The sequence below is a fragment of the Etheostoma spectabile genome, unplaced genomic scaffold (assembly GCF_008692095.1).
Source record: "Etheostoma spectabile isolate EspeVRDwgs_2016 unplaced genomic scaffold, UIUC_Espe_1.0 scaffold00018315, whole genome shotgun sequence".
Lineage (NCBI taxonomy): Eukaryota > Metazoa > Chordata > Actinopteri > Perciformes > Percidae > Etheostoma > Etheostoma spectabile.
Genome location: NW_022604205.1, coordinates 45,651 through 70,369, shown reverse-complemented (window position 1 = coordinate 70,369; position 24,719 = coordinate 45,651). Strand labels below are relative to the sequence as shown.

The following is a 24,719-nucleotide window of genomic DNA, read 5'->3' as shown; positions in this document are numbered from 1 at the left end:
CAGGCTAAAGCTAATATAGTTAGCTTAAAGAAACAAGCAGAAAGCTGCTACCAGCCGGTCTAAAGCTAATACAACTAGCCCAAAGAAACAAGAGGCATGCAGGTCTGGTCAGTTTATCAAACTGACAAGCTGGCCTCGCTAGTCGACCACAACCTGAAATTTAGAGGAAGCAACATGCAGTCACTGTCATTCACGTTAACCTGGATTGATTATTATATGAATACAATGGTGTCATGCTAGTCAACCAGAGTATTTCTACCTGATGTCCCTCTCCAAAATCACTTCAGAAGAGCAATGTTAGTCACAGCGCTTACTTGCTTTGGTGTTTGTAAAGCAATAAAGTTCAATAAAGAATATGAAGGTAAATATGGTGCAAATGTGAGAGCGCGTAGATGTGATGTGAGCACTTAGAGAATATGATTTGAGAGCTTGTAGAAAAAAATTCTGTACTTGTACTTTATTTCATTTTTTTTTTCACTTCAGTCACTTTTCCACAGCGGCGAGTCTGCACCCTCGACTTTTGCAACACTTCTTGCGATACATTTGGTGCAAAACTAAGTTGTACCTGTGGACTTAGTCTGTGGAGCTCTGAGCCAACAGGATGGGGGGGAGGGGGCAGCAGGGTTTTTATCCTCAGATGAGGGACAACTCTGTCCGGCTTATTTATGTAGCATGAAAGCTAGCATAAGCTTACTAGCATCTAGCCCGCTTCTAAATACTGTAAATACCTTTAATTATCTCAACACTTTTTAACAGTTAAACTGAAACACTGGAGCTCCAGGTGCTGCAGACGCAGACGGTCCGCCGTCAGTGGGGCTCGGCCAGCGGGGAAACATCGCTAGAAATCTCCGCTGCCGACCTCAACGGGATCTGATCTCCAGCGAGACATGGAAAGCTCCAGACCCGATAGCAGCGGCGCAACCCCCGGGAGCCCACCGCCAGTGTTGGTGGAATAGCAAGCTAGCGTTAGCAAACTAACCAACCAGCCTGCTTAAAAAAAATAAAAATGTAATTTAAAAGGCACGCATTATACCCATTGATGGCGGTCCGTCCGTGGCTGCAAGACCTGGAGCTCACCGCCAGTGTTTCAGTTTGACTGTTTAAAGTGTTAGGATAATTAAAATGTATTTATTTATAAGCGGTGTTAGTTTGCTAACGCTAGCTTGCTAATCCACCAACACTAGTGGTGAGCGGGTCTGAAGCTATCCATGTCCGTCAGCAGCTGCAGGACCTGGAGCTCACCGCCAGTGTTTCAGTTTGACTGTTAAAAAGTGTTGAGATAATTAAAAAGTATTTGTTTGGAAGCAGGCTGGCTGCTAGTTAGCTAACGCTAGCTTCCATGCTACATAAATAAGCCGGACAGAGTTTTCCCTCACAGAAAAAAACACAGGTAAAATTAAAAAACACTGCATAAGCTTTGCTACTGTGTGTTTATTTAAATATAGGTACACCTACATGTAGGGTGACGAGATTGCAATATAAGCCTGTATAAATATTAGGACTATCCATATGTCAAGGGTGTATATTAGGCGGTGCAGTACAGCCCGATCCAGCAGAGGAGAGTTCTAGCCCAACCAGGCTCCTCTCTTTACATTGTAAGCCTCACTGGGTGTCCAAACTAAAATGATAAGAGGCAACTTGGTTGACTCCTTACTGATGTTTATAGCTGTACTCACAATGCCCTTTTTTTAAAAACACCAGCCAATCACAAGTCTTACATGTGAATAATCAATGTGTGAGTAATAAGGGAGCTCAAATAAAAGATAGTTGCAAGGTCTACCAAATGTTTAACTTTACTACCCGTAAGCTGTTGGAACCTTGGTTGCCACAGGGTCCCAAATCTCCCCTCAAAATGTCAATCACAGACACTGAAGCGTGCTGGGCCCATAACCCAGAGGTTGAGGGATTGAAACCATCCTCTTCTAATTCCTGTGCTTTGTATCAGTATCAAGTCTATTTCCAGTCTGTTGATGTTTAACAAAGCATCTGATGTTGCAAGTGTCTGAAGTGAAATGTCTCCACCTGCTGAAGAGTTAACTTAATGGCATGTTGAGATTATTTCATCCATAAAAAAAGAAACTACAGTGCTCATACCTTTTATTCCCGCTGTAACACCCATAAAAACTGGAGTGTAATACAGTAAATATACTACACTACAGGTAATAAATACTGTAAATAGAAACTGTAAAACATGTACGTTTAAAGTGCTTTCTACCAGTCAGATTATCACAGGAGGTAATATCTTCTGCAGCTCTTTTAAAGACTCTACCATAATACCTGCTGGAGATGCCAGGTCCTCATACATGTAAAGCATGAGCTCTACCACTGAGCTACATCCCCTGAAGATTTTGAAATTCTTTTGACTTTTTTCTGAGATAGACTTACACTTATCTTTATTAATCCTTTTGGGATGACTCCCGCAAGGAAATTGAAATATGCGGTGGCTTGAAATCAAACCTGGGCAAAATGCTTGCACTGCTACGATATAAATCATAGTTGAAAAGTAACACACCCGTTGCCTTTCTGCTGGACAATACAACGTTCACTGCAAATCTTGTAACACAGATTGATAAGAAATACATTGGTGGAGACTGGTTGCTTCCAGTACCTATGAGATAAGACAGTATTGTTTATGAAGGCACATCTGCGATTTGGTATACTCTGATGTGTCATTGGTTTGGTACCACTCTTAAAAAACAGCGCTCGTTGTCGGCAGGATTCGAACCTGCGCGGGGAGACCCCAATGGATTTCTAGTCCATCGCCTTAACCACTCGGCCACAACAACATGATGAGCCCTGCTAGGACTGTTTGCAGAAATGTTCCTGTAGCACCTCAACACGCCATATAATGCCTAAGCTGCACTTGCAAAATAGCAGGGTGTTCAAATACTTATTTTCCTCACTGTAAGATTCCTATACATTGTGTATGGTAGCCTTTACAATGTTGTTTATTTATTTTATTACCACACACACAGCCTTAGCAGAGCTAACCCATCCCCCCCCCCCCCCATCTTTATCCTGATGCTTGATGGCAATAAAGCATCAACAGAGAGAAGTTGTCTCCGTTGGTGTTTTAACAGACACACCTGGGCCAAATTGAAAACCAGATTCATCTTTAAATCTTTTTAAATCCTAATCTCACCTCATTAAGTTTCAAATAATTTCACAGGAGTTAGTTATTATTTTTGATCATCAATACCAAATTGAATCTAATTGGATGGGAACATACACAGACTTCTCACAAAATAACTCAATTCATATCTTTCTACTCGGTCAGAATCTGGAGTCCCAGTCTCTGTCAATTTAAATAGGCTATATGTTTATATATGTTTTAGGCCTATTGGCAGACGGCCATTTAAAATGTAGCCAATGGCATATAAAGAATAAAGAATAAAGAGTCTTTTCTCCATGTCCACTGTAGTTTCTCAGTGTGCTCTCTAGTATCATCTGTCTGGTCCAGGTAGCTTTGTCATTCATAAGGCTACTTTTTCTTTTATATTTGAAGTATATTGCTAAGCCTGTACTTTGGTTCTTTTACTTGAGTAAAGAAGTTAAATCAGTACTTCTACTTTTACCAGAGTATTTGTTAACACAAATATCTCTTCTTCTACTTGAGCACAGGCAGTGAGTACTTTTGCCATCTCTGACGGTCTCTGTATTGTTCTCTTTAGAGTATGTATATATTGTGTGTATAGACTAGTGTGTATATTTTTTTTAAGCACAGTGTGAGCAACAATGCTCCAAAGAAAAATTCCTCGTATGTGTCCTCATACCTGGCGAATAAAGCTGATTCTGATTCTGATTCTGATTATCGTATGCAGGTCACTTGATGTAATCCAAGCAAATACATAAGGCCCCCCACAACAGTTTTGTGATACATGGCGTGTAACTGTATGATCAAGCTTGTTGCTGTGACCAAGAAACCACCAGCACAATGACTGATACATCATCAGTTCCCAAATTATCTTGGATGCCAAATATTTGAATTCAAAGTCAGAATCCAATTGACATGTAAGAAAAATACAATGCACGTCCAGCTTCTACATTTCCACATGAGTCAGCTTCCTCAATTTCTGAGTAACAGGAAAATAGCCTGATAAGCATACATGTGCAGCTCAACCTCAAAAAGCCATAAAGCAAATGCTTGTGGCTTAAAGATGGAGCTCCCTCTCATAAAATTGCAGCCAGGAGCAGTCTCTGTGGCGCAACAGGTCAGCGCAGTCGGCTGTTAACCGAAAGGATAGTGGTTCAAGTCCACCCAGGGATGTTTAAAGGGGTGATAGAATGTAAAACCGACTTTACCTTGTCGTATGTGAATAATGAGAGTTCAGTTCATCTGCATCTCACATTCTGAAACTAATGCTGCAAAATGGTGAATCCCATCAAAGCTAAAAGATGACGTCAATGTCTCAAAACCTGTGGCTTTGTCACGCCCATGGATGTATTAGGCGAATGGTCAAGCCCCAACGTTTACATACAGGCCACTGACCTGAGACCAGTTCAGAATGTAGCTAGGTTAAGTGGATGTAAAACTGAGAATGCTGCTTGTGTACTTTGACATTTACAAAGAAGAAAGTTTGGAATATTTTCCAGGATATTGACAATGAACCAGGGTTGTAAATGCAGTGTTCCAGGCTGTACAGGGAATTGAGACACTTCTCATAGTCTTCACAAGGAAGTAACCACTTGACGGGCTCGGCTGATGTTTCTCTACAAGGAGATCCCTGTGAAGTTCAACACTCAATTATTAATTTGCTCGTACCATTTCACCAAAGACAGTTTTCAAAACTTTGGACAATTTAAAGCAGGATTTGCTAAACTGCTGTTGCTGAAAAAAGGGGCTGTTCCAACTGCATGGTCATCCCAACCACAAGGTAAGTAGGATTTTGCTAACAGTAACATTAGCAATGCTAACATATCCTGTAGCTAACATAGGTAGAATGTGTGTTGGCAAAGGGGCTAACGTTTCATTTTCCTTTCAAATAACCTTTGTTGTCATGTAGCTACATCTATAGTTCCCGATGAATGTTTGTGCACTTTGTCAGGTTAAGTTTTATTGTATTTCAGAAAGATAGCTAACTGCAGCTGAGTAGAATCATGATAGATTGGTTGCTAGCTAGCGTTAAGCTGTAACGTTACTCAGCTAGCTAGCTAGCTAGCTATGTCAATCCCGTTTGCTTTGACAACAGAACTGGAAACGTTATCATTTCATATGATATCTAGTCAATCTCGTGAAAACATTGTGTTTATAGGCTGCAATATATTAATTTAAAAGTTTTTTTTAAGTTCAGAATACACCACAAGAACGACAACACACGAAAGATGCAGCTTGCCAAACAGATGCTCCAGGTGTGGCCTCTCGCAGGACACAACTGTCTCATATGACAATAAAACCTCACATACGAAGTAAAGCTAACCTTTCTAATTATTCTTACAAAACCAGATGTATTTTGGTGTTTGTGTAGCATTATGACTGGGTGGCATTTAGCAGAGCAGTGTTATCCAGCGGTTTGCTCCCAAAAATGTTGTTTTCTCCTTCATTGGAATGTTACGCAGGTATGTACACTCCCTATGAACTTCATCATTCAACAAAACAAGTCTAGAAAAGGCGGGCTGGTCAATCATACAGGTTGTCTCCTCAGGAACCTGGATCATTCTTCTCATGACCTGTAAAAATAAACACAATGAGCCTGCTGCTATTTCATAATGTTGAATGAGCAGAAAGCATAAAGTAGCTTGAGTTAATGTACAGTATCTCTAGTTTTAGTTACCTGAGGTATTTCTCTGCAACATATATTTTCTCTCCTGGGACATGTGTGCACAGTTTCCACAAGTACACCTGTCACGGTAAGATTGATGTACCGTAGCTTTAATTTTACATGTTAAGGTAATAATCTCATAGTCAGATGATCTAATCAGCAGGATAGTAGTTCCAAGATAACGTTTGAGTAGTAATACGTTAGACGCAGCATACAAACTGAACAGAAATAGTAGGCTCCTGTCCAGCTAAATGGACGTCCTGTTGTATGATAACATATTACTACTTCATGGCAAAGAATATACGGAACTCATAATCATAATCACAATCAATCACTTTTCAGCAGGAGAGTACACGGTAACAATGTCACAAAAGTGAATAAGAGACTTTCGTTGTGAGCAGCTCTATGAACTGGTCACTAACTTTTCAGCCAACTGGACATCTTGACTGTAATTGCGAGGGTACAAGTCTGTGTGCAAATTAATTACTTATCTTGCTTACAATGGTAAAAAAGAAAACTAATACAAAGTTATGCTTAGGCTACAACACAGAAGTGTGAGTATTACACTAGTATAACAATGTTGGGTTGAAAATGCTAGTAAATGCTAAATGACAAAACTTATCAGCCTGAAGGGGTTATTTCCAATCTACTAGCAGGTTGCTCCTCTCTGCCAGATCCTTCCTCTGATTCAGGCTCAAACAGATACGGTTCAACACATATAGTATCCATGCTATCTCCACCTTGGATCTTTTAGTGCGTGCTGTTGGTCATGTCCAATCAGGCCGCAGCTCATTTAAATATTCATGAGCAGACCATATAAGGCGGAACACCTCTCGTTTCAATCATGGTGAATCTAACATGGTAGCATGAGGGCCAAAAAACTGCAAAAGCAAAATTTTCCGCCAAACAAATGTTACATACCCTATCAGGAGACGTTAAGGAACAGCGTGATATACTCTATATAACCATTCTATTACCTCTTTAAGGACACCTCCTGCTTTGTACAGTGATGGTGGTATAGTGGTGAGCGTAGCTGCCTTCCAAGCAGTTGACCTAGGTTCGATTCCCAGCCGTTGCATTAATTTTCTTTGTGTGGTTACTTGCTTTATTTGTCAAGAAGTAACTAGAAAGGGTAATTGCCCAACCCGATTTTATAAAATATTAGATCTCTGTTATGGTAAAATAAGAGAGCATATCAATCAATCAAGAAGCCTCCATGAGGAACCACAGACACAGGCAGCGCACTACGATTTGCTATTTGCCCGTCCATGGTTAAGGCGATGGACTAGAAATCCATTGGGGTCTCCCCGCGCAGGTTTGAATCTTGCTGATAATGAAAGACTTTCTTTAAGAGTGGTAGCAAACCAATGACACATCACATTATACCAAATTGCAGATGTGTCTTCACAAACAATATTGTGTTATCTCATAGGTACTGGCAGCCATCCGTCTCCACCAATGTATCTCTTAGCATTTATTTTTAGTCTGTGTTACAAGATTTGCAGTGAACGTTGTATTACCTCCTGTGGTAATCTGACTGGTAGGGTTATAGAACATAGTGGTAGACTAAGACCTCCTGTGACACATACTAAGCGGTATGCTCTCTCTTTTATCAGACAGCACAACAAGCCCTTTAAGAATACATGTTTTACAGTTTATATTTTACTGGTAAAGTCTACTCCAAGGTGCTGGAAAGGAGGGTCCGGCCGATAGTCAAACCTCGGATTGAAGAGGAACAATGCAGATTCCGTCCTGGTCGTGGAACACGGATCAGATCTTCACTCTTGCAAGGATCTTGGAGGGAGCCTGGGAGTATGCCCAACCAGTCTACATGTGTTTTGTGGATCTGGAGAAAGCGTATGACCGGGTCCCCCGGGAGACACTGTGGGAGGTGCTGCGGGAGTATGGGGTGAGGGGGTCCCTTCTCAGGGCCATCCAATCTCTGTATGACCAAAGTGAGAGCTGTGTCCGGGTTCTCGGCAGTAAGTCGGACTCATTCAGGTGAGGGTTGGCCTCCGCCAAGGCTGCGCTTTGTCACCAATCCTGTTTCTAATATTTATGGACAGGATATCGAGGCGTAGTTGGGGTGGGGAAGGGTTGCAGTTTGGTGGGCTCAGGATCTCATTGCTGCTTTTTGCAGATGATGTGGTCCTGATGGCGTCATCGGTCTGTGACCTTCAGCACTCACTGGATCGGTTCACCGCCGAGTGGGAAGCGGCTGGGATGAGGATCAGTACCTCTAAATCTGAGGCCATGGTTATCAGCAGGAAACCGATGGAGTGCTTTCTTCAGGTAGGGAGTGAGTCCTTACCCCAAGTGAAGGAGTTTAAATACCTTGGGGTCTTTTTCGGGAGTGAGTGGACTATGGAGCGTGAGATTGGTCGGAGAATCGGAGCAGCGGGTGCGGGTGCTTAGCCAGAAGTCAAAGCTCTCGATCTACCAGTCAGTGTTTGTTCCTACCCTCACCTATGGTCATGAAGGCTGGGTCATGACCGAAAGAACGAGAGCCAAAATGGGTTTCCTCAGGAAGGTGGCTGGGGTCTCCCTTAGAGATAGGGTGAGAAGCTCAGTCATCTGAGAGGAGCTCAGAGTAGAGCCGCTGCTCCTTCGCGTTGAAAGGAGCCAGTTGAGGTGGTTCGGGCATCTGGTAAGGATGCCTCCGGGCGCCTCCCTAGGGAAGTGTTCCAGGCACGTCCAGCTGGGAGGAGGCCCCGGGGAAGACCCAGGACTAGGTAGGAGAGATTATATCTCCAACCTGGCCTGGGAACGCCCAGTCGGAGCTGGTTGGTGTGGCTCGGGAAAGGGAAGTTTGGGGTCCCCTACTGGAGCTGCTGCCCCCGCGACCCGATACCGGATAAGTGGATGAAGATGGATGGATGGATGGAAGGTGAAAGTACACAAGGAGGTGCTGTGGCTTAGTTGGTTAAAGTGCCTGTCTAGTAAACAGGAGATCCTGGGTTCAAATCCCAGCAGCACCTTGTCATTGTAGCGATTACCTCAGTTTGCTTCATCATTGCTACACATTAAGCCCTTGTAGCAAATGAAAAAGGCATGTTACATTTCTACAAATACAATAGATTAATGCAGATTTAAGATGACACATGAAATGCAGAGCAATTAACCTTTAAGCTACAATATACACCTAGTTCATTTACCAGGGTTTGTGGTTCGGTTTATAGAAACAACCTCCTGTTATATTGTGTGATCAAACATGAATTCGCGAGATCCCGTGGGTCCATGTGACTTCAGCTGTCAGTCATGGCCTGCAACAAATCCGGACCTGGTGGATGTTGACGAACTGTGGATCACAGAGCAGACACGAAGCAGAGTGGATCCGCAGCTGGTGGAAGTCAGGGGCAAGGCCTCCTGTGTGGCGTGAGCATGGCATTTCTGTTGCGTGGCATTTTCTTGGTCTTTGCACACCAGAAACGTTTCTGACGCAGTGCTGCTCCTATCCTTGTCTGTACACATGTATGTTTCTCATTGACATGTGATTCAATAACTTGTTAATTGTTACTTTGGACTTGTTCGGAAATGAATCAGATCATCTAAAGGGGGTGGATTAACTACCCACATTACACCTGGAATACCCTCAAGATGTAAATGATCCTTTGGAACTGAAATGCCCGGGAATCCCCATCAGTCATTCAGAACTGCCCAAGGTACTTGTGAGATCGGCTTGTTGTTGTCTGATTGATGGTACTAACTGTAATGAAGTCTTTCAGGGCTCTGCATGAGGCGCTGTAGCTTAGTGGTTAAAGCGCCTGTCTTGTAAACAGGAGATCCTGGGTCCAAATCCCAGCAGTGCCTGGTTATCAGTGAATGAAGTGTTTCCACATAGTTGCCGATACTTAACATGTGCAACCTGATTTTTTAGATCACTAAAGTGACATGTGATGTTGTTTTAAACCATAACATTACATGTGTCCATGTAAAGCAAATAAAAGCCTTTTGTTGGAGGTGTTTTTGCAACTTTAGTGTGAAGATTATAAAGTTTTTATTATCATGAATTTCAGTCTTACCTTGGAAGCTTAGGGCTCCTGCACACTGCCTGCATGGCGTGAGCGTGTAAGCTGAGGTTAGAATGCCTACCGTATTGGTCAATACTGTTAACATGAGAGAAATAAAAACGAACACGCCACACAGCAAACACTATGTTGACTGTTGAGGAGGACTAAACTAGGACTGTATTTTAAGCTTTCCATGAGAAATGGCATGATAACAGCTGTTTTCAGTGTTGATGGAACATGGCCTGACCGGAGGGAGTGGTTAATGACCTTTGTGATGAGGGGCCTTATGGCATGGAGGTTGGTTTTTACCAGGGCTGTGGGAAAAGGGTCTCTCATCTCTCAAGGTCCTTGCATAGGACTTCTGTTGTTCTCGGTAGGCCTGCCTATGAACAGTGAGTCCTGAGGCGTCGCTCAAGGACACGTCCAGCTGTTTTCATTTGCCGGAGTTCGTAGGGGTCCCCTGCTGGAACGGCTGGACGAAGATGGATGGATGGAAGCAACCCTGTTCATTAGCTCATTGTATTCTTGCATGACAGGGTTCTCTGTAGAAGGCGCTGTAGCTTAGTGGTTAAAGCGCCTGTCTTGTAAACAGGAGATCCTGGGTCCAGTTCCCAGCAGTGCCTGGTTCTCACTTAAGAAGTGTATGCATGTGATTCTTAACAGGTGCAACAAAATTACCAATTGCCTGATTTTTCCAGAGCACAAAAGTGACATGTGATGTTGTCTTATAACATTATATGTGGCTGAAACAGTCTATACAGGGGACTTTAGATTATTCTTGTTTTACAACAAGATTTATAAATCTGGACTTGTTACGACATACTATACTACGACTTTTTAGGAATATTTCGACATACTACAGTGTGACTTTTTATGTTTTTTTCGACATACTAAACAATGACTTTTATAAATATTTCGACATACTATGACTTTTTACAACTTTTTTAGAATTTTTTGACATACTATAGTATGACTTTCATGATTTTTTGTCATACTAAACTATGACTTTTTATGAATTTTTTGACATACTATAGTATGACTTTTTATGATTTTTTTGTCATACTATACTATGACTTTTAGAATTTTTGACATACTATACTATGACTTTTTAGAATTTTTATGAATTTTGACATACTATACTGACTGTGAATTTTTTGACATACTATACTATGACTTTTATGATTTTTTTGAAATACTATACTATGACTGTTTATGAATTTTTTTGACTTTTTATGAATTTTTGACATAGTATACTATTACTTTTTATGAATTTTTGTCATACTATACTATGACTTTTATTAATTTTTTGTCATACTATACTATGAATTTTTTGAAAAGGGGAATTAGCTCAAATGGTAGAGCGCTTGCTTAGCATGCGAGAGGTAGCGGGATCAATGCTCGCATTCTTGTTTTACAACAAGAACTATAAATTTGGACTTGTTACGACATACTATACTACACCTTTATAGGAATATTTTGGCATACTATACTATGACTTTTTTTGAATTTTTTTTGAAAACTATACTATGAATATTTATAAATATTTCAACATACTACAGTATGATTTTTTTATGTTTTTATCACCTACTAAACAATGACTTTTATGAATATTTCAACATATGACTTTTTATGAATTTTTATGAATTTTTGACATAGTATACTATGACTTATGAATTTTCGACATACTATACTATGACTTTTTTATACAATTTTTGACATTTTATACTATGACTTTTTATACAATTTTTGACATTTTATACTATGACTTTTTAAATTTTTGACACACTATACTATGAGTTTTATGAATTCTTTGACAAACTATAGTATGACTTTCATGATTTTTTTGTCATACTAAACTATGAATTTTATACATGTTATACTATGACGTTTTGTGACTTTTATGATTTTTTTCAACATACTATCCTATGACTTTTCTTTTGAATTTTTTGACATAGTGTACTATGAGTTTTATGAATTTTTGACAAACTATAGTATGACCTTTTATGATTTTTTGTGTCATACTAACTATGACTTTTATGAATCTTTTGACATGTTATACTATGACTTTTTATGAATTTTTTGAAATACTATACTGTGACTGTTTATGATTTTTTTTTACTTTTTATGAATTTTTGACATAGTATACTATGACTTTTTATGAATTTTTGACATAGTATACATGACTTTTATGAATTCTTTGACATACTATACCATTTTTTTGTCATACTAAACTATGACTTTTATGAATTTTTGACATGTTATACTATGACTTTTTAGAAATACTACACTGTGACTGTTTATGATTTTTTTTACTTTTTATGAATTTTTCGACATACTAGACTGACTTTTTATGACATTTTATGATTTTTTGACATACTATACTATGAATTTTACAAAACTAAAAGGATCTTACTCTCTAACTAAAAGGTCTATCTCTGTAGGGATCCCCCCTCATAATGTTGTCACACACTTAGCATAATAATCTGAGTCTTTCTTCAGGAAGGAAGGATAAATCCACCATATCAAGTCTCACGCACGAGGCCTCGTTTAATTTATTTTATTTTAACTATAAAACAACAATAACTTGAGAGCGTACAATTAAAAATGGCCAACTTCTAGTGTGCTGGTAATGATGAGAGGACCAATTTACACAAATGTTTAATTTGCGCTTTTTCTAAACTCCCAACTTTTCATAGTTTCATCCAAACCCACTATATAAATAAAACTTACAATGACTTTCTGTCAGCCAAAAAACAGTATGTTTCTAGAGATGAGAAGAAAGTTTTTACAAAATCAAAAAGTTTCAACATGTCTACGTTTTCCAACCAAAACATCTTTAAACGTCTTAATGTTTCTCCTTTGGGCCTCTCCTTCTCCTCTCCATGGTGGGTACATTGTGGTTAGGGTTGGGTACCAAAACCCGGTGCTAGTACGGCACCGGTGCCGTAACACCCGTATCTATCGGACCGAATAGTAACGGGGATTTCAGGGCCTCATTTTGGTGCTACTGAAACACCAGCGCTGCCTTTTTCCATCTAGTGGTTGTTTTTGTCATTTAGCAGCAATTTACTGGGGAAATATTACTTTTTTTTTTACATTTCATTTGGACCATATAGCGATAAACAAGCCGTTCTTAAATATTGCTGGCTGTTTTTTTGTGCTCCTTATTTTAAAACATATATACATTAAAAAAGGTATTTTTAAAAGGATGGGTTTAGGCACCGATTCTGGTGCCTAAATGGTAAAGAGTTCTGAGGACAGGCAGAAAACAGTCCAGCTGATCCACAATAACATACATGTTGGTCAGAAGATAGAGTTACTGCTGGTCAGCCTTCAATGTGGAGAGAAGATCAGAATATAACAACACAGCTATCAGGGCATGAGGAGGAGGAAACAGCTTGGCTCTGAAACATGTTCACAACGAGGCAGCGTGAACGCGCTGGTGTCTTTTAAGGTTACCACTATGAGAAAAGGTTTCCCCACATTGTTCACACCAGTACGGCTTCTCTCCAGTGTGAATGCGCTGGTGATTTTAAGGCTACTATAATGAGAAAAGGTTTCCCCACATTGTTCACAGCTGTACGGCTTCTCTCCAGTGTGAATGCGCTGGTGAGCTTTAAGGCTACTACTCTGAGAAAAGGTTTCCCCACATTGATCACAGCTGTACGGCTTCTCTCCAGTGTGAATGCGCTGATGGTTTTAAGGTGATTACTCTGAGAAAAGGTTTCCCCACATTGATCACACCAGTACGGCTTCTCTCCAGTGTGAATGCGTTGATGGTTTTCAGGGTACTCTGTAGTGTGAAAGCTGCCCCACATTGATCACAGCTGTACAGTTTCTCTCCAGTGTGAACTCTCTGATGAATCTTTAAATATCCTGATGTTGTGAAGGATTTGTCACACTGCTGACAGCGGTGACGTTTGACCCCTCTTCTTCTCCGTTCCTATCAACAGTCAGGAAACCAAGAAAATGATTAGTGAGGTGCCATGCTGTAGAGTTCTATCTTAAACTAGAAACATAGAGGATGTCTATGGAACATTGTTTGACTGACGCATTACCTTTCTTATTATCTGCCAACATCACTATTATGGAGTTGCATTATGGGACATGTAACATCCAGTGTTGGTTAGTTTTGGGATAGATAAACTACTTTTGATCAATTTATGTGCGGCCTGTATTTTGTTGCCAGCCTTTAGCCAGCCGGTAACAAATGGGGGATTATCCGGGATTTTTTTGTGCTGGGAAAGTTGAAAATGTAACTTTTCCCACAGATTTTGAGCTTTCACTGGTATCTGTAGGGGTTACCGTGTTGTCTTCATGTTGCTGGAACAGCTCTACTCCAGTTAAGTAAATTGGAACCATTGTCCCTGATAGGCATTAGCAATGAGGGGCACTAGTTGACCTTTGACCTTTTGTTTTAGGTTGTTGTTTTTGCTAAATCAAACTTGTATAGCCAGCAGTATTGTGTAAGAAAGTAATATGGTAGTGTAATGTGTATTGTCCCACAAGCTACATTTCCTCAAGCAGTTCTGAAGCTCAGCAGAGCTTTCTGCTGTGTGAAGAATAAAACTGCTGAGTATCACTGACGCCTCTGAAAAACACAGGTGCATATGTGTCGTGGTCATGGATGTTTAAAAAATAGCTTTGATGTACAGTTGTGTTCAAAATAATAGCATCACTAAACTCATAAATCATATTGGTAAAAGTGATATTTCTACATGGCAAATAAATAAAAGTCCTAGAAAACCAACAGTCATGACATGCATGCTGCTCATTCTGTGGAATTGAATCTGTAATTGAAAGGAGCATGTTCAAAATACTAGCAGTGTTGTGTTCAATTAGTGAGCTGATTGATTCTGTGAAGAAACAGGTGTCAGTTATGGCCCATATTTAATCTATATACTGTATATATACATATTTAAGGAAGGAAGCACATGTTGTGCATGCTGGTTATAGTGCATTTGACACTGAAATACTCAGCAAAATGGCTCGTTCCAGACATTGCCCTGAGGAACAGAGGACTTTGATTTAAAAGTTGATATGAGAGGGGAAAACATATAAAGAAGTGCAGAAGATTATAAGCTGTTCTGCCAAAATCATTTCAGATGCCTTGAAATGGCATCCAAAGCCTGACCGACGTGGGAAAGAACCAAAGGACACATTGACTGGCCAACGGAGAAATGGAGCAACATTCTGGGGACGGATGAGTGGGAAACTGTTCTTTTGGGTCTAGGAGCCGCAGACAGTTTGTCCTCCGACCCCCCTGCACTGAAATCAAGCCCCAGTCCACTGTGAAGACAGTAAAGCATGCTGGTTATGGGATGTTTCTCATACTGTGGTGTTGGGCCTGTTTATCACATACCAGGGATCATGGATCAGTGTCAATACATCAGAATACTTGAAGAGGTCATGTTGCCTTATGCTGAAGAGGAAATGCCTTTAAAACGGGTCTTTTAACAAGACAAAGACCCAAACACACCAGGAAGGACCAAAGTTGGTTCCAGATGAACCAAGATGTTATGGAGTGGCCAGCCCGATCCATGGACCTCAATCCCAGAGAACACTTGTAGGGTGACATCATAAATGCTGTTTCTGAGTCCAAACCCAGTAATGCAGAGGAATTATGGGATGTAGTTCAATGGTCCTGGGCTGGAATACAGGTGACTCCATGCAACACAGATATGAAGCGGTTCTCAGAAATAATGGTTATGCAACTAAATATTAGTGCAGGGATTCAAACCCTAACACATTTTTCAGTTTATACAGTAAACATTTGAGTTTGTAAAGAAAAATGCAAATACTGCTAATATTCCTTTTCTTCACTTCCTGTAAGGTAGAACACAAACTGATCAATGTTGGTCATGTTTTGATTTGGAAATCAACGGCCAGTGTTCCCAATGCATTGGTATTATGGAATTAAAAGCTATTCTAAGGATTTGGAGCATTATTCACTTCTTTAAAAACACTGTTGTTATTCTGAACACAACTGTATGTAAAGGTTTTGGATACAAAGATTTAATGATTGGTGGAAATGGGGGTGGCCTAATACGACCCCCCACCAATACATGCATGTCTATTGATCTGCGTTTGTAGACAGAGTGAGTGAGTTAGTAAGGTGCCATGGTGGAGCGAGCTAAGTAAAACCAGAAGCATTGTTCACAGCATTTCTTTGTCTAAGTTCCACTGCTGTATTACCATGGTTACGCTGTGTTTGTGTGTTAATAAAGTTTGGATTGAATATCTGTGTGGCGTTTTTGTTGCCAGCCTTGACCTGCTCTTTATGGAAAGACCTGGGAGATAAATAACATCCCAGAGTACGGTCTAGACCTGCTCTTCATCTTTATGGAAAGCGCAAAGAGATAACTGATGTTGTGATTTATAAATATATATAATATATAAATTTAATTGATATATCTGCCAGTCAGTAACAACCGGGGATGGTCTGGGATTGGTAGTGCTGGAAAAGTTTCTTTGAGGGAGTGTTTGACTCCCAGTTGAACTTGATCTAGTATCTGTAGGGTTATCAGCCTCTCCGACTCAGGGGATTGGTTGGCACTCTTTGTTTCTTAATTAGATCAAAAATAAAATTTGATCACAAAAAATACTTTACATGAGAACCATAATCCAGAAAAACAAAGTGTGAATATATTGTTGAATCTGTTAAGTTAAATTGGTAGAAATGTACATTACGATAAACTTAACTGCACATTGTATGAAAGGCACCGAGGAGATTATCCACTCTGATTTTTCCCGGCCTTTATCCGTATTGCCCCCCGCCCCGGCCACTATCAGAGGGCCGCAGTTTAAACGACTACCGTTTTTTCTTTGAGGAATTACGGTATAATAAATAAATCCTAAAAGACATTTGTGAACCCTCTGTGTGCATTCATTAGTATTGAGATTAGATTTCTGGGACTCTTCAGTCTGGAGTAACCTCTTTCCTTCACTCACCTCCTCCTCCCGAAACCTCTCCTCTTGCCCTCCTTCTTCTTCTTCTCCTCCTCCTCGTGTTTCTGCAGGTACTCGGTGATAAGGTCCAGGTTCAGGTTGTCTTGTGGCTCCCATGTGTTCTCCTCACTGGAAAGGGGAGTGCAGACAAAAGAACATCTCCTCACACTTTGTTTTTAGACAATCCATTCTCACTCTAATTATCATTCCTATTTTTCCTTTTCCTTTTCTATTGCCATCTTATAAGGTTATTTGTGGGTCTGCAATGCAGTGTCAAAATACCAAACCTTCAACTTTGAGGGCATGATACCATGTTGACACTTACTGCAATATGTAAATATATTATATATATCAGGACCAAGAACACCAAGCATTAATATTATAGACTCATACTTACTCTGAGAACCCCTTCCATTTCAGCAGAAACTCTACTCTTCCCTTCACCACTCTGCGGTCCAGAACCTTCTCCACCACATACTCCTCTTCTTCCTCTTCCACCTCTTCCTCCTTCTTTTTTCCCTTCTTTCCTGCTCTGGTCGCCAGCTTGCCGTCTGCTGAAGGTGCCTTTAGTAGACCTATGGAGGTGGTGGTGGTGGTGGGGGGGGGGAGGCATGCAGAGATAATGATACAAGGGTTAGAAGAACTAATGGAAGGTGTGAGTGAAATTCTAGTTGACTGTGTTTTACTAGATTAAAATCTTCTGTTTGAATGGAGAAAATGCAAGGGCTGATGAGGGGACCAATCCATAGGACTCCAGAGTGTCAAGTATCTCCTGCATTCAAACTAAAAGAACTACTAAAATGTAAGGCCCAAAAGTCATTAACTGGAGCTACAAGCTACATGCTCAGTAGCCTGGATCAACCACACTTCATTTAGCAGAACATCTCCAGATGTTCCTGTGTGAAAATGGAAAGTTCAGAAAGACGTTTTGATGGTGCAACAAGGCAGGCCTGGCCACTTCTTTAAGGGAATAACTGTAAAGATCCCCAAAGGATATGTTTACCGTTAGCGAGGGCTGTGCAATTAATTGAATTTGATTTTAATTTAGATTTTGACTCCAACGATCACAAAAATAGTATAATCGAGAGAAAAAAGTTCTGTATTGAAGAACACTCTTATTTCGTCTTGTGTTCTGAATGACACACGCATGCACACATCTGCCCTTCCCGAAGCCATAAAACTTCTCAGCAGTCAGGGGGCAAGGTGTGTGCATCCAGTGGAATTTAAAACTCAGCACGAGTAAAGATGTTAGAAGGAGAGCAGCCACAGCAGCGTTTAGTCCGCAAAAAAGGCAAATCCAACTCCGTTGTCTGGAAAAAGTTAACGTTAGCTAACTTTGCGGTCCCTCTGCCTGAGCCGCACAACACGTGTTGTAGCCCAGGAGCCCTGGCTCTTATCTAACATGTGTCTGTGTAAATATATTTAAAAAAGACAAAAATGGTTTGACTAAAACTTGGCCATGATACCCGAGTTTTTCTTTGGACTAAAACGATAAATGGACTGTTCTCTTTAGCACTTTTCTAGTGTCAACGACTACTCAAAGTTCTTCTACATAATACAGGAACCATTCACACACATAAGTACACTGTGGCCGAGGCTGCTGTACAAGTACACCCCGTACTCAGGGTTCAGTGTTTTTGACATAGGACTGCAGGGATTGAATCACCAACCTTCCAATTGGCAACCACTCTACCACTGAGCCACAGCTACCGTCTTATTATTATGTTGATGACGGCCAGACCCGGTATAGGGCAGACGCACAACAGGGTTTCTGCTATGTACACCGCCGCTCCTTCAGCTGGTCATGAAAAGTCATGAAGTCGTAATTACGCGACTCTGCAGAGCCGTCTGATCTACTGGACTCGAGCCAACTGTCATCCGCTCTTTTGCCAAAGCAATTGGAATTGCCTAGTCTTACTATTTTGCATGTATGTATGTATGTATGTATGTATGTAATATGCACGTGCATATTGTAATGACGAGAGTCATTTAAATATAAATCCTAAAAGACATTTGTGAAACCCTCTGTGTGCATTCATTAAAGTGAGATTAGATTTCTGGGACTCTTCAGTCTGGAGTACCCTCTTTCCTTCACTCACCTCCTCCTCCCTGACACCTTTCCTCTTGCCCTCCTTCTCTCCTTCTCCTCCATCTCCTCGTGTTTCTGCATGTACTCGGTGATAAGGTCCAGGTCCAGGTTGTCTTGTGGCTCCCATGTGTTATCCTCACTGGAAAGGTGGGTGCAGACAGAAGAACCTCTCCTCACACTTTGTTTTTAGACAATCCATTGATTATTTGAGGGCATGATACAATGCTGCAATCTATGCTGTAGATTATTTGCATACAGACACATATACAGTACAGGCCAAAAGTTTGAACACACCTTCTTATTCAATGCATTTCCTTTATTTCATGACTATTTACATTATAGATTATCACTGAAGGCCTCACAACTATGAATGAACACATGTGGCATTATGTACTTAACAAAAAACTGTGAAATAACTGAAAACATGTCTTATATTCTAGTTCTTCAAAGTAGCCCCCCTTTGCTTTTTTGATAGTGCTGCAAACCTTTGGTGTTCTCTCAATGAGCTTCATGAGGTAGTCACCTGAAATGGTTTCCACTTTACAGGCGGGCATTTTCAGGTTAATTAGTGGACTTTCTTACCTTATTAATGGAGTTGGGACCATCTGTTGTGTTGTGCAGAAGTCAGGTTGATACACAGCCGACAGCCCTATTGGACAACTGTTACAATTCATATTATGGCATGAACCAATCAGCTAAGTGAAGAGAAACGAGTGGCCATCATTACTTTAAGAAATGAAGGTCAGTCGGTCCGGAAAATTTGAATGTGTCCCCAAGTGCAGCGGCTAAAACCATCAAGCGCTACAACAAAACTGGCACACATGAGGACCGCCCCAGGAAAGGAAGACCAAGAGTCACCTTTGCTGCTGAGGATAAGTTTATCTGAGTCACCAGCCTCAGAAATCACAAGTTAACAGCAGCTCAGATTAGAGACCAGATTAATACCACACAGAGTTCTAGCAGCAGACATAGCTCTAGAACAACTGTTAAGAGGAGACTGAATCAGGCCTTCATGGTCAAATAGTAGCTAGGAAAACACTGCTAAGGAGAAGAGATTTGTTTGGGCCAAGAAACACAAGGAATGGACATTAGACCAGTGGAAATCTGGGCTTTGGTCTGATGAGTCCAAGTTTGAGATCTTTGGTTCCAAGCGCTGTGTCTTTGTGCGACGGAGAAAAGGTGACGGATGGGTCCTACATGCCTGGTTCCCACCGTGAAGCATGGAGGAGGAGGTGTGATTGTGTGGGGGTGCTGTGCTGGTGACACTGTTGGGGATTTATTCAAAATTGAAGGCATACTGAACCAGCATGGCTACTACAGCATCCTGCAGCGACATTCCATCCCATCCGGTCTGCGTTTAGTTGGACCATAATTTATTTTTCAACAGGACAATGATTCCTAACACACCTCCAGGCTGTGTAAGGGCTATTTGACCAAGAAGGAGAGTGATGGAGTGCTTTGCTTCCACACTCACCGGACCTGAACCCAATCCAGATTGTTTGGGGAGAGCTGGACCGCAGAGTGAAGGAAAAGGGCCAACAAGTGCTGAGCATTCTGGGAACTCCTTCAAGACTGTTGGGAAACTATTTCAGGTGACTACCATTCAAGAGAATGCCAAGAGTGTGCAAAGCAGTAATCACAGTAAAGGGGGGGTACTTTGAGGAAACTAGAATATATATGACATGTTTTCAGTTATTTCACACTTTTCATAATTCCACATGTGTTCATTCATAGTTGTGATGCCTTCAGTGATAATCTACAATGTAAATAGTCATGAAAATAAAGGAAATGCATTGAGTTATATGATAATGATATATATATACACAGTATATCAGGACCAAGAACACCAAACATTAATATTCTAGACTCATACTTACTCTGAGAACCCCTTCCATTTCAGCAGAAACTCTACTCTTCCTCCACCACTCTGCGGTCCAGAACCTTCTCCACCACATACTCCTCTTCTTCCTCTTCCACCTCCTCCTCCTTCTTGCCTTCCTTTCCTGCTCTGGTCGCCAGCTTGCCGTCTTCTGAAGGTGCCTTTACTAGACCCAAGGAGGGGGGGGGGGGGGGGGGGACATGCAGAGATAAAGATACAAGGGTTAGAAGAACTAATGGGAGGTGTAAGTGAATGCTAGTTGACCGTGTTTTACTAGATTAAAATCTTCTGTTTGAATGGAGACAATGAAAGGGCTGATGGGGGGACCAATCCATAGGACTCCAGAGTGTCAAGTATCTCCTGCATTCAGACTGGAAGAACTACTACAATGTAAGGCCCAAAAGTCATTAACTGGAGCAACAAGCTACATGCACAGTAGCCTGGACCAACCACACTTCATTTAGCAGAACATCTCCAGATGTTCCTGTGTGAAAATGGAAAGTTCAGAAAGACATTTTGATGGTGCAACAAGGAAGGCCTGGCCGCTTCTTTAAGGGAATAACTGTAAAGATTCCCAAAGAATATGTTAACGTTAGCCATCTTATATCTAACTGGGATGTTTTGGGAGTGATTGGAGCAGGATTGCTGAGGACAAAGTAATGTTACACAGACTGATAAGCCATGGATGCAACACATTGACATAGTGTGTGTGTGTGTGTGTGTGTGTCTGTCTGCTCTCTGTCAACATGCACATGTGTTTCTTCTATCAGGGTGAACAGTTCCTTCCTGAGACTATGTAGCAGAGCCAAAGTCGTTGCGTCCAGAGCTCAGCCCCGCCCACGACTATTCTGATTGGTTTAAAGAAAACAAACAAGCCAAACATTTCTTCTACAGTAAAAGAACGAAGCAAAAAAATCCCAGTTAAAGCTGTTTTTAACTTTAATAAATGAAAACATCTTTCTAAGAGACAACAAGGAATCCTGTTAAATAATCCTGATTTCAATAGAAACCAAAGTAATTGGGATTCATATCTCTTTCCCTAACGTACGACACGGAAAAGCTTCAAATGATCACATTTCAGAAACATAAAAATCAGCAATTGTTTGTTTGTTTGAAGATATATTTCAGGCAACGCATTAAAGCTTGGTCTATTTGCTGGAATGTTCCAAGGTAACTGTTGGTAGCTAACGTTAGCAGATAAGCCCGTTGACAGTGTTGAGTCATGAAGAGTTAAAAACAATGTACTTATGCTAAAGTATGCTGCAGTCGGGTTGAGAAGATTTGATTTAATTCAGAGGTGAATGCTCCATATCAAGCTGTTTAATTATCATCTGTTGTCTCAGTGACGAGTAGATCAGGACGGCCCTATTGTCCCCCCCCCCCCCCCCCCTCTAAAGAAATGATTAGGTCAAGTCTGGCATCTCACATATAGAAAGAACCTTTTGCTTCACACCAGGAAGTAACCTTCTGCCCCCCCCCCCCCCCCCCCCCGCTGTCTTAGACTATAAGACGATACAATTGTTGATTGTCAATTTGTACAGTTGATTAACTGTATTTTGTGTCTCTTTTATGTAGTGTTAACTAGCATGTTAGTTAGCAGTAATTAGCCTGTGCCTATGTTAACTAACATTTTAGTTAGCAGTAATTAGCCTGTGTCTGTTAATGTTAACTAGCATGTTAGTTAGCAGTAATTAGCCTGTGCATATGTTAATGTTAACTAGCATGTTAGTTAGCAGTAATTAGCCTGTGCCTATGTTAATGTTAACTAGCATGTTAGTTAGCAGTAATTAGCCTGTGCCTATGTTAATGTTAACTAGCATGTTAGTTAGCAGTAATTAGCCTGTGCCTATGTTAATGTTAACTAGCATGTTAGTTAGCAGTAATTACTTACGGTTACAACTTTCAGACAGGTTGCTCACGTCACATTTACGTCGTCAGTTGGAGGCTGCGCAGTAACGCTCAGCATCACCGGAAAAGCGCTTCTAATAGACTTCACTGGTCTCCATGGAAACAACGGACCTGTTGGTCCACTTCTTAACTGTCTATGGTTTCACTCACTCACTTAAAATAACTACTAACTGGCTCTATTAGACTACAAGCTAGTGCTAGCTTGTAGGCTAATAGAGCCAGTTAGGTCAGTTGGGTCAGTGTTTCTTTCTTTCATTCCAATTTCAGGTCTGTCAGTCACAGTGAAAACCGGGGACATTTCCGGGGACAGGTCACCAAAACCGGGGACTGTTCCCGGAAAACGGGGACGTCTGGTCACCCTCCACAAGGACTTTAGCTTGTGCTACACTAACTGCTAACGATGCTAACGGGCTAACGATGCTAACAGCCGTTGGTATCATAACTTTAACAAACTGTATGGATGTAAAACAATATTAACACACACACACACATATGTATGTTTTTCATATGTTTACATATGGAAATGAATGAATGTATGAATGTTTACCTTCCGTCTGGTTCAGTAAATGCAGCTAATCAGCCCGGTAAAGATAACTGATTCTCTTCATAATCACGGATAACGGTCGCCGAAGGCCCGCCCCTCTGCCCTCACATCGACAGCTGATTGGACGGGACGTTAACAGCAACCAATAGAATTGAAGTAGGTCAACAGATTTAAAAAACTGTATTTTACTGTAACGCTGAACATATTCAAAATAAATTATTTAACGGTTACAAAAACAACAACGGAAAAACTACAAAATAATATGTAATATAGAGTATACATAATTAAATCAAACTGACATGTGTGTAGTAATAACAATAACTGAACTTGTCTTTCATAAACATTATATTAATATTTAAAATCCTGAAAATGTAGAAAGTATATGTGTGTGTGTGTGTGTGGTGTGTGTGTGTGTGTGTGTGTGTGTGTGTGTGTGTGTTAATATTGTGAGTACATTTCTTGAGTTATTATTGTATGAAATTATGGTTTAAATTATGATAAATGTATATATTAACTCAATGTTCACATCACTCCAGTTTGGAGGTCTTTACACTTTTTTCCTGCCCCTCAAAGAATGTATTTCAAAATGCTACTGCATACACAGAACCACGGGGGGATGGAGTCCAGGTTGAAATATACACAAGTTATACTTTAAATATTAACAGATTATTAAAATGAAAAGTGGGCGTGTACAGGGAGGGATAAGAGGCTGATTCACATATGCACACTTGTAGGTAATATGTGATTTATAAACAGAATATTACATACAGATGTGCATGCACATGGTTTTATAGATCTGATTTATTTTGGCTTTTGGGTGTACGTACACTTTCCGTAAGGATCCTACATGCAATTTTATAAATAAAACCCCAGATTATATGGATTATGGTGGGTTTGGTGATAGTGCTCTAGTGTGGAGTAGTGCTCTATATAAAAGTAGTGATTATTTACATGGAGTCTGGTGGAGATATGCTGCTCTATACACTAGAAGTAGTGATTCTTTAGATAGATAGATATTCATTGTTCCCAAAAAAATGGGAAATTACAGTGTTACAGCAGCACACAAAATAAACATACATACAATATACATGAAATAATAATAATAATAATGACAAAATATAAGAATATAAGAACAAATATTTAAATATGTACAAGATGGGAAAAACAAAATCTGCAACTGTTTAAGTATGGTAAAATGTAAATGATCCAATCGTGCCGGTTGCCCTTATTGCAATATTGTGGTGTCTCAGAGTCTCATCTACCCCCCAGGGATGACGCGTTGAAGAGTTTTATTGCCTGTGGTAGGAATGATTTCCTGTAGCGGTCCGTGCTGCATTTAAACTGTCGGAGCCTCTTTGAGAAGGAGCTCCTCTGTTGGACCGGTGGGGGGTGGAGAGGGTGGTCAGGGTTATCCATGATAGATAACAGTTTGTTCAGTGACCTCCTCTCCACCACAGCTTCAAAAGTGTCCTGTTTGCAGCCGATCACGGAGCCAGCCTTCCTGATCAGTTTGTTCAGTCTGTTTGTGTCGCTGGCTCCGATGCTGCTGCCCCCCCCAGCAGATGGCGGAGGACAACAGAGC

General features: G+C 40.7%; 4 non-coding genes across 4 annotated transcripts; 3 read left to right on the top strand and 1 right to left on the bottom strand.

Moving 5' to 3' along the window:
• Positions 1–2,704: 2,704 nt before the first annotated feature.
• trnas-aga (transfer RNA serine (anticodon AGA)) lies at positions 2,705–2,786 on the bottom strand. Its single transcript has one exon. It is a non-coding gene; the product is annotated as a tRNA-Ser (tRNA).
• A 5,877-nt stretch (positions 2,787–8,663) lies between these two features.
• trnat-agu (transfer RNA threonine (anticodon AGU)) lies at positions 8,664–8,737 on the top strand. Its single transcript has one exon. It is a non-coding gene; the product is annotated as a tRNA-Thr (tRNA).
• A 759-nt stretch (positions 8,738–9,496) lies between these two features.
• Positions 9,497–9,569, top strand: trnat-ugu (transfer RNA threonine (anticodon UGU)). Its single transcript has one exon. It is a non-coding gene; the product is annotated as a tRNA-Thr (tRNA).
• A 750-nt stretch (positions 9,570–10,319) lies between these two features.
• On the top strand, positions 10,320–10,392 carry trnat-ugu (transfer RNA threonine (anticodon UGU)). The gene has a single exon. It is a non-coding gene; the product is annotated as a tRNA-Thr (tRNA).
• Positions 10,393–24,719: the final 14,327 nt, after the last annotated feature.